Here is a 9,758-nt window from a genome sequence, read left to right as displayed (position 1 = left end):
TTCCTTGACTCCCACCCTCCCACCAAAAAACTAGCTAGTATATGGCAAATATCCTTTTCACACATTATCTTTGGGCATATATGCACTTTGTAGTGGTGGATGGTTTAGTTGCTAAGTCGTGTCTGACTTGTGATCCCACAGCCTGTAGCCTGCCAGACTCCTCTGTCCATGGGGTTTTCCAGGCAAGATTACTGGAGTGGGTTTCCATTTCCTTCTCCATTGATATTGATTTCTAACATAATTTCACAGTGAGAAGAGAACAGACTCTGTATGATTTCAATACCTTTAGACCATGAAATTTTTGTACCTTGTTTTATGTCCCTTAATATGTTCCAGTGTCTCCTAGTTTATATAGTCTATGGGAACTTGAATAGAATTTGTACCTACTGTTGTGTGAAAACTGTATAATTCTTAATTATGTTGAATTGGTTCATAGGGCTTTTCAGATCTACTGTATCCTTCTACTTTTCTGTATATTCATTCTATTAAATTTTGAGAGTTTGATATTGAAACTCCAACTAAAAATCTTAATTTATCCACTTAAATAATTGTAATATATAGTGGAACTATATGTAACTTTGTTCCAAGTCTCCTATAAATGTATTTTCATACTTTCATAATTTAAAAAATAAAAAAGAGAAAAAAAATTCAGACTGAGTCAGGGTTTCACTTCCATATCAAAGACCTCATAGCAGTTTTGCTTTCCAGGCCCTGGTCCACTCATCTTCCCCAGAGGGACTTAAACCAGGAAGAACTTTAGATGAGATGCCTCACTGCCTTTTCACAGGTGTAGTCTCAAAGCCTGATGGTTATGTTCTAAATCAACAGTAGAATGATATCTCAATCCTACACAATATCCATAGATACTCCCACCCATTAATCAGGGATTATTTCCTCCTCTACTGAGCAAACATTCCTCCATTTGGTACATCATGATACCATGGATGCCTTTGAACAGGGCCTTTCTCAAATATAAATGCAGGCGGGGCACTGTAACGGTTAAGAGGAATGGTTTAGAATGCACAACCCTGGACTCAAACCCTGATTCCATCACTTATTAATTTATTTAAACCCTATGATCCTCAGTTTCCACAGCTGTAAAGTAAAGATTAATAATATCTATTTTATAGGATTGTTGGAAGAAGAGAGAATTCATGTAATATGCTAAACACAGAGCCTGATATAAGGTCTCAGGTTCCTGTCAAGGTTCTTGGATGGAGCTGAGAAATCCACAGGCTCCAGGGAAGGGGCACCTGTCGCCAAGACCACTAACCCATGAGTGATACAGAAGCCAGAACAGAGAGAGAGGACTGGCTGGATACTGGAGCCAGTGGGAGAAAAGGAATGGGTAGCAAAGGATCTATCCACAGACAAACTTGACTCCAAGTTACTGGTGAGGAGACTGGCCCATAATGGCTCTCGAGGTCTTGGGCATGTCTGTGTCCAACAGTACTTTATATTCTCCAAGGCCATCATCAGATGAATCATCATGAAAACCACCCTACACGCACCCCGTGAGGACTTGCCCTGTACCAGGCACATACCTGGAGAGAACTGCAAAGCCCAGGAGGTCCAGGACGTGGGTTGACATGACTTGAGCTCCTAGAATACCCCTGGAGAGCCAGACACTAGCCCTTTAATTGAAGGACTGCGAGGAGGCCTGTGTGGTACACCCAGGGGCAGCCAAGGTGGCAGAACAGTCAGAAGTCTCTGGGGATTTCAACCTCAATCACACCCTGGTGCCTAACACTGCCTGGCACACAGTAGGTGCTTACTGAGCACACAGATGAGAAAACGGAATGTCCCTCTCCTCAAGTCCTTCACAATCTGGCAGGGGAGACAGGGTATACCACAAATCCATGAGGTATCTTGCCCAGAAGTAGTACCGAATCGTGGCCACTGAATACCTTGAGGGAGCAAAGCACTTGCAGGGCCATGCATAGTAGGACAGTGTCAGCCTGGGCCACAGAGGACGAAGGCTGTGTCTCTGCAAGGGGCCCAGCTGCCCCAAGATTGCTGGGGAGCGCATGACTCAGGGTAAGCAGGCTGTGGGCTGGAGGAAGGGTGGGGCACCCTGGGAAAGCACCAATGAACCCCAGGAGGAGCCGGCCTCACCTCTACCTTCCTGATTCCTTCTCTCCCTTATTGTCTCTGGGCAAAGGCCGCTGCAGAGCTCACAAGCAACAGCTTTGTCGGCATCTGCAGCATAAATAGCAAAGGTCAGAAAGGGATAAAGCTGGAGTGAGCTTCTCAGAGAGTAGGCAAGATCTCAGAGCATACTTTAAAAACAAGGGCGCCTCAGTGAAACAAAAGCTTGACCCTCAGCACTGGATAAAGTTGTGTTAAAATCCTGGTTTAGCCTAAACTCCTAGCACCTGAACTTCCTGCTTCTTTAATTTGCACTTTGGAGATGATATCTATAGGGGGCCTGGTTCATTGAGTTGGAGCTCAGTGCCTGGTAGGTAAGACTTCCCCAGTGGCTCAGTGGTAAAGAATCCATCTGCAATGCAGGAGACACAAGAGATGCAGGTTCGATCCCTGGGTCGGGAAGATCCCCTGGAGTAGGGCATGTCAACCCACTCCAGTATTCTTGTGGGAAAATGCCATGGACAAGAAGCCTGGCAGGCTGTCCACGACGTCCCAAAAAGTTGGACACGACTGAAGCGACAGAGCACGCATGCCTAGTAGTTAGACATTGCCTGTCACTGTCACCAAACTGTCCCACACCATGGTGTGAAGCAGGCTGGATAAACAGATGCTGAAAGCTACAGGGGCCTCCGGGTAGGGCAGAAAGCCACTCATCTTATCTAATATTGCTGAGCAACTGTTTTCACCTACTAAAATTGGCCCCGCAACACCTGATGCCTGAGTGTGACCAGTCCTCTGAGCCAGCGGGGAGCAGCCGTCCCCTTCCTCAGTTCTCTATCAAACCATCTTCTGTTTGGGGTTCTCAGCCCAGTTCTAGAGAGCACGAGAGAGGAGAAAGACCCAGCCCCTGCCCTCTGGAAATGCAGACTCCCGCAGGACAGGCCACCCTCTGAGCAATGACACGTCATGATGCCATGTGGTCCCCAGGTCACGGGACCACAGCACTGGAGCTCTTGGCAGGCTCTCAGCCTGGTCTGTGCTGATCCTCCACATCGGTCACATTCTCTCCCCCTTAGGTCATTGCAGACACCTGACCTTCACCTGGAAGGCCCCTTTTCCAACTATGAGGGGGAAGGTCTCCTGGGAGGCCTTCCCTCTGCTGTTATCCCTCAGCACTCTTATTTTTTCCACTAATACAGATTGAAACCCATTCTGTGGTAGGGCCCAAATAGAATAGAACAGCTAGGGTCCCACAGGCACAAAGCCCCAGGCACATGGATTCATTTGTCCTGTGAAAGGACGATTATTCCCCTGTTTGGTGATTGTCACGTGTCTGTCTCCCCACTAGACGGAGAGCTCCATGGAGGCAGGAGCTCTGTCTGTCCTGGTCGCTGCTATGGGTTTGGCTACACAGAGGGAAGCTGGTTGACTGAATGGCTCTTGGCCGTGAGTCTGACAGCACTCAGGGGAAAAGGTCCTGATGATAGAGAACAGCTGAGGGAGGCTCCTGCAGTGGGTGGAGTTTGTATACAAGGGCAGCAGGCAGGAATGCAGCAGGGATGTGGAGGTGGGAATGAGTCTGGGCTGGGCCAGAGACGATGGGGAGACCAGCCTGCCTTATTGGGAGAAGAGGTGGTGACGTTGGCTGGGTATGGGGCAGGAGGAATCCAGGTGCCACCTCCTGGGGCCTCTCTGCCTCTATACACAGCTCTTGGTCTTCCCCAGCTTCCGGTTCTCCCTCCCTCATCCCGCTACCTTCTTCTTTGAAAAAATTATTTATTTATTTGGCTGTGCTAGGTCTTCATTGCAGTGTGAGGGCTCTAGGAGTGGCGGCTTCAGTAGTTGCGGCTCGTGGGCTCTAGAGTAGTGGCCCTAGTACTTGGCTTATGTCACATGGGCTTAGTTGTTCCTCAGCATATGGGATCTTCTTGGACCAGGAAACAATACTGTGTCTCCTTGTGCATTGTATTCACTGAGCCACCAGGGAAACCCCCCCCACCCCCCCCCCCCCCCCCCCCCCCGCCGCCACCTTCTAACGGGGCATCAAGAAGTCCATGGATAAGGAACTCAAAGAACACCAAGGTAGGTGATCAGACCTCTGGTCATCTGAGAGTATAGGACCTTCCTTTGTTGAAGTCCAGTTCCAGTCACCTTCCGCATGTGGAGCTGCCAGATAAAATACCAGACACCCAATAAATCTGAGTTTCAGACATACAGTGAATAATTACTTAGAATAAATAACACTGGAGACATGCCTATAGTAAAAAGTTCTTCCTTGCTTTTCTGAAATTTCAATTCTCATTAGCTAAACACGGTAACCCGTCCCTCACCCCCATTTCAGAACCTGCCACTTGCCCCTGCTTGAGCCTCCAGGGAGCCATCAGAGAAGTCTTGGGCCTCCAACAGCATTCTCAGCAAACCCACAATTTAGATGGAAGTGATACTGAAGATTATTTAGTCTCATGTGTGTGTGCGTGCTAAGTCGTTTCAGCAGTGTCCGACTCTTTGCGACCCCATGGACTGTAGCCTGCCAGGCTCCTCTCTCTATGGAATTCTCCAGGTAAGAATACTGGAGTGGGTTGCTGTTTCCTTCTCCAGGGGATTTTACCAACCCAGGGATCGAACCTCTGTCTCTTATGTCTCCTACACTGGCAGGCAGGTGTTTTGTTTTTTTTTAAACACTAGTGCCACCTGGGAAGCCCGTTTAGTCTCATACCACCCCCCAGATGTGGACTAGGAGATTGAGGCCCAGAGAGGACAGGCATTGGCAAGCCCTTGGGCTCCTGCCACTCCTTGCCTATAACTTGAGTCTCCTGGAGAGCAGAAGGACCCTTGGGGAAGGGGGTTTAGGAAAGGCCAGGGCCCTCCTGGGTAAGGCAGGGCAGGAAGGCTCCAGGTTAGCCTACCCCCAGGCAGTTTCCCGGATCCTGACAACCCCAGGTGAGTCACCACCTCCCAGATTACATCTAGAGCAGTTCCAAGTCCCTGGGCTTCTCAGCTCCTGCTGGGCTTGCTGCCCAGAGGCCCTGGGGGTGGGGTGGCTGGAAGGGGGTGTCTCTTGGGCAGGAACAAGTGGGTGGGGCTGGACTTCATGTGAGAGGACTGGCCAGCCACTGAGGCACTTCAGAGATGACTCAGTTTAACTCCCAAGCAGGAAACTGAGGTGAGGGGAGCTGGGAATGGACTCAGTTGTTGTTCAGTCGCTTGTTCATGTCCAACTCTTTTTGACCCAATGGATTGAAGCAAGACAGGGTTCCCCATCCTTCACCATTTCCTGGAGCTTGCTCAAACTCATGTCCACTGAGTCAGCGATGCCATCCAACCATCTCTTCCTTTATTGTCCAACCATCTCTTCCTTTATTGTCCCCTTTTCCTCCTACCTTCAATCTTTCCCACCATCAGAGTCTTTTCTAATGAGTCAGCTCTTTGCATCAGATGGCCAAAGAATCGGAGCTTCAGCTTCAGCATCAGTTCTTCCAATGAATATTTAGGATTGATTTTCCTTAGGATTGACTGGTATGATCTCCTTGCTATCCAAGGGACTCTCAAGAGTCATCTCCAACACCACAATTCAAAAGCATCAATTCTTCGACACTTATAGAGGCAGGGACTTAACCAAAATCACCCAGCCAGTCAGACCCACAGGCTAGAGTTTTTCTACCGAATTGTCATTCCACGCTTCCTGCTGAAATTGCCCACCCCGCTCCCTGCTCTGTGTTTCTTCATCTCACTTTTCCCTCCTTGATGCTACATTTTGTGTTTAAATCCTGTTCACTCTCTGGAGATCCCAGAACAGTGCCTGGCACTGAGTAGGTGCTGAACAAGCCTTTGTTGAAAGAAACTGCCCCTATTACATCTCACCTTTTTTTTTTTAAACTTTGTTTGTTTGTTTTCATTTATTTGTATTAGTTGGAGGCTAATTACTTTACAATTGTAGTGGTTTTTGCCATACATTGACATGAGTCAGCCATGGATTCACATGTGTTCCCCATCCTGAACCCCGCTCCCACCTCCCTCCCCATCCCATCCCTCTGGGTCATCCCAGTGCACCAGCCCCGAACACTTGTCTCATGCATCCAACCTGGACTGGCGATCTGTTTCACACTTGATGATATACATGTTTCGATGCTGTTCTCTCAGGTCATCCCACCCTCGCCTTCTCCCATAGAGTCCAAACGTCTGTTCCGTACATCTACGTCTCACCTTGTGCGGCACACACAGCATGATGTGGCAGTCCCGTGGCCGCAGGCGTGCAGTGCAACCTCTGCTAGGAGTGTGGCTCTCCCAGGGTCTGGGGGCCCCTGAGGCCCAGGGCTCCCTCCTCCAGTCACAGCCTCGCCTGGGTCTGGGAACTGAGAGAGTGACAGCACAGGCATGAGATGGACTGATTGTGAGCTTAGGGGCTGGGCTCTCACCGGTCTGTCCCAGTGCATCCTCTGGACCAGACAACACCTGAGAATGGCCAGGGAACTCAGTTCCAGAGTTATGCAGGTTCGATCCCTGGGTCAGGAAGATCCCCTGGAGAAGGAAATGGAACCCACTGCAGTATTCTTGCCTGGGAAATCCCATGGACAGAGGAGCCTGTTGGGCAACAGTCCATGGGGTCGCAGAGTGGGACATGACTGAAGTGACTTAGCTTGCACACAGTTGCTAAGTAGTTTCAGACTGTCTTGTGACTTCATGGACTATAGCCCTACAGGCTCTTCTCTCTAACAAACTACCACCAACAGGAAGAATTTAAGAAAGGTCAAAAGGAGAGAGGAGACTCTAGTCCATGTGTCCTACCAATCTCCCAGAACCATTCTTGCTGAAATCCATCTTGGCTGAGTGATGTGCATGTCACCAGAAAACACCCTGGGTCAGAGTGATTGGACAGAGACAACCTGGAAACTAACCATAAAACCACAAAACCTGACACTGTGAGCCTCATGGCAGAGCAGTTCTCCGGGTTCCCGTACCCTGCCCCTCTCCACTCAGGTGCCGCTTCCCAATAAGGTCTCTTGCTTTGTCAGTGAGCATGTCTCCTCGGACATTCATTTCCAAGTGTTAGGCAAGAGCCCACTCTCGGGCCCTAGAAGGGCAACATGTAGTCTCAGCTAATAGCTATCTTCTCGTGGCAGGGCTGTACCAAAGACATCCCTTTTAATGTATGGATAAATAGTAAGCTCTCAATAAAACCATGGAGCCCTCTCATGGCAGTAATGGTGCGTGTGCTGATGGGAATGTGCTCACCACAATGAGTAATGTGCACTGTTTCCCTCTCTTTGGTTATTGCTTTGACATTTGTCACAAACATACCTTCTGTTCCTCTAATAATGTCTATGGCCTATTTCACTGTCAGCAGCAAAGCTCCCCTGGGTAATTTCAAAACCCTAAAGAAACAAAATCTTGGTGTCACATTCTTCTCCAGGTTTATTCTGTCAGCACCTTTGCCAACAATCACCTCTGGTTATGTATTATACCTTGGGGGTGTACATGGTGCCAGCCACTACCCTAGCGGTGTCCCTTACCTTTAGGCCCCAGACTCCCCTCTATCCTTGACAGACCCTTCGCGGACCATATTCCCTGTCCTTCTCTGAGGCTCACATCCAGGTCTTATCTGTCTTGGAGACCATGGGTGGTTGGGGCCTCAAGGACTGTCTTGGGGACACTTGGAACACTTCATAGTCATCCAGAGAATGTCACTCCGAGAGGTCTGTCCAGACATGTCTGGCCCCAGGCCTCTGCCCAGTCTAGATACCTCCACCTCTAGTCCTGTGATCTCCCTGGTATGTCCAAAGGTGAGCTCTGCATCTCTTCCCAAGTCTGTTCCTGTCTCACCCTCAGCAAGGGCACCTCCAGCCAGCTGGCCACGTGGGCAGAACCTGAGAATCGTGGAGCCTCCTCTCACCCCCTCCCTGCCCTCCTCCAACATTTCGCTCAGTCCTGGCCATCCGTCTGTGATGTCCTGGGGAGAGTCCACTTCTCACCTTCCTTCGCCTCGCCTTCATTTTTACTTCATCTTCTCTCACCTGACCTTGAAGCAGTGAGCTCTTTTGATCTCTGCCCTCAGCCCTGTGCTCCCTGCAGCAGCAGGGAGGGATCCTCCTGGCAGCACGTCCAACCTCATCATTCTCCTGCTCAAAACCTCTCCACAGCTCCCCATTGCCCTCAGGATGAAATCAGCTCCTCCGCCTGATAGTTGAGGTCCTTCATGATCTGGACCCTGCCAGCCTCCCTAGCTCACTTCACACAGCTGTTCCACGGACTGCTAAGCATTCCGCAGCTCCCAGCCTTGCTTCAAGACGATCCCTCCATCTTGGAGGGAGGACGCTCCTTCCTTCCTAACTGGTAGATTCCTTCATCTTCAATCACCAGGAGAGTCCACTGCGGGAATCAACTTGTTTTCCAGGGAGGGTGGGTAAACAAGGCTTTTCGCAGGGTGTATGTGTGTGTTTTTAGAGTCAGTCAATGTTTGTCTATTTATTCACGTACACATAGGCTTGTTTCTAAAAGGATCTGAGCTGGGCCCTTACATATTTACTGAGTGGCAGCCATGTGCGCCGCACGCACAACTCCATGCACGCTGCCTGCTCATCCACACTCCCTCTGGCGAACCAGAGACCGGAGAACTTTTAGGCAGGAACTCGGGACTCAAGGGTGAGGGAACTCAGAGGAACCAGGAAGGGGGAGGTGGGAAGGAGGGAACAATGAGAAGGGCTTGACAGGAGATGGGAACAAAGGGACCAGAAGGAGCAAAGGTTTCGAGTAAGGGATGGGGGAGAACCACAGCTTCCTTCTGTGACCCCTGCTTGTGTTTCCTTTCCCTCTTGCCCAGGTCATCTTCAAGATCTGTTCCCCTTTGTTCTTGCAACATTGCCCTGTGGGGGACAGGGTGGGGATGAACGTAGTGGGAACAGAGATTGTGAGAGCCCCTCAGGGTCCAGATGACCCGCAGGAGGGAGCCTGTCCCCAGTCAATGAGCCGCCCTGAGGTCACAGCACATTGAAGTTGCCAGCACACTAGCCATCCTCCCTTCATCCTCCCAACCAGTCTGTGACTGTGTATCACTGCATCCATTTCATCAGAGAGGAAACCAAAGACCAGAATGTGGGTGACAGAGCAAGGACTCCATCCATCTATTTTCAGAGGCTAAAATCTTTCTTCTGTCAACTATCCCAGGGGCCATCTGCTCCTGAATCCTCTGGGCACAGCATAGGGAGCTTAAGAAATATGAGTTGGGTTAGAATCAGGGAGGATGGATTCCTGAGAAGGGTCCCCTCTCTGCAGCCTCTAGGCCAATACCTGAGCTTCACCTTCATGGGCTTCCCTGATAGCTCAGTTGGTAAAGAACCTCCCTATAATGCAGGTGAGACCCTAGTTCAATTCCTGGGTCAGGAAGATCTGCTAGAGAAGGGATAGGCTACCCACTCCAATATTTTTGGGCTTCCCTTGTGGCTCAGCTGGTAAAAAAAAAAACCTGCCCGCAAAGGTTTTCCACTGCAGTATTCTGGCCTGGGGAATTGCATGGACTGTATAGTCCATGGGGTCACAAAGTGTCAGACTGAGCAACTTGCACTTGCACTTTCAACCTTCATGGGCTACTTTAGTCGCTTGGCCCCTCTGCATTTCTATCTAGCTCTGGTGCTCAGGGCACAGGACCTGATCAGGCACCAGGAAACTCAGGCTGC

Source organism: Cervus elaphus, chromosome 1, assembly GCF_910594005.1.
Source record: "Cervus elaphus chromosome 1, mCerEla1.1, whole genome shotgun sequence".
Classification (NCBI taxonomy): domain Eukaryota; kingdom Metazoa; phylum Chordata; class Mammalia; order Artiodactyla; family Cervidae; genus Cervus; species Cervus elaphus.
This window is presented reverse-complemented; position numbering follows the sequence as displayed.